Raw genomic sequence first — 683 nt, forward strand, 5'->3', positions numbered from 1 at the left:
AGGTTCAATCCCTGGGTCAGGAAGATCCAGTGCAGAAGGAAATGGCAACCCACTCCAGTATTCTTGCCTAGAGAATACCATGGATAGAGGAGCCTGGTGGGCCACAGGCCATGGGTTGTAGAGTTGGACACGACTGAGCAGCTAACACTTTTTCTTTACCACTACCACCACCTGGAAAGCAACTTGGAGAGTTGTTGTGATTAAATCTGTTAATCCATAAATAGCATTTAGAATGGTGCTTGGTCAGAGTTCCCTGGCAGTCCAGTGGTTAGGACTCAGCACTTTCACTGCTGAGGACTTAGGTTCAATCCCTGGTTGGGGAGCTAAGATCCTGCAAGTCCCATGGCATATCTTAAAAAAAAAAAAAAAAAGTTCCTGGTACATAATTAATGAGTGCTCAAAAAAGGGTTTGTTTTTATCCTGTTTTATCGCATGTAAATCAGTCACTAATGTGTCTAGGTAGTTCCTCCATCTTTGACCTCTGACCCCTCTGTCCAACCACCCTCTGTCTTGATTGCCTTTTTCTAGGCTGGAGACAAAGGAAGAACCGAGCCCCTTCTCTCCCTCCCTCCCTCCCCCTTCTCTCTTGGGGATACAATTAGCACATGATAAAGACACAGGTTGGACTCAATTAGGACCAGATCCCAAAGCAGATGCTCTTTCTGTGCAGAGAAAGGAGTAAA

The 683-nt window shown here is 45.5% G+C and overlaps 1 non-coding gene across 1 annotated transcript; it reads left to right on the forward strand.

Moving 5' to 3' along the window:
• Positions 1 to 250: 250 nt before the first annotated feature.
• Positions 251 to 323, forward strand: TRNAE-UUC (transfer RNA glutamic acid (anticodon UUC)). The gene has a single exon. It is a non-coding gene; the product is annotated as a tRNA-Glu (tRNA).
• The last annotated feature ends 360 nt before the right edge of the window (positions 324 to 683 follow it).

The sequence above is a fragment of the Dama dama genome, chromosome 1 (assembly GCF_033118175.1).
Source record: "Dama dama isolate Ldn47 chromosome 1, ASM3311817v1, whole genome shotgun sequence".
Lineage (NCBI taxonomy): Eukaryota > Metazoa > Chordata > Mammalia > Artiodactyla > Cervidae > Dama > Dama dama.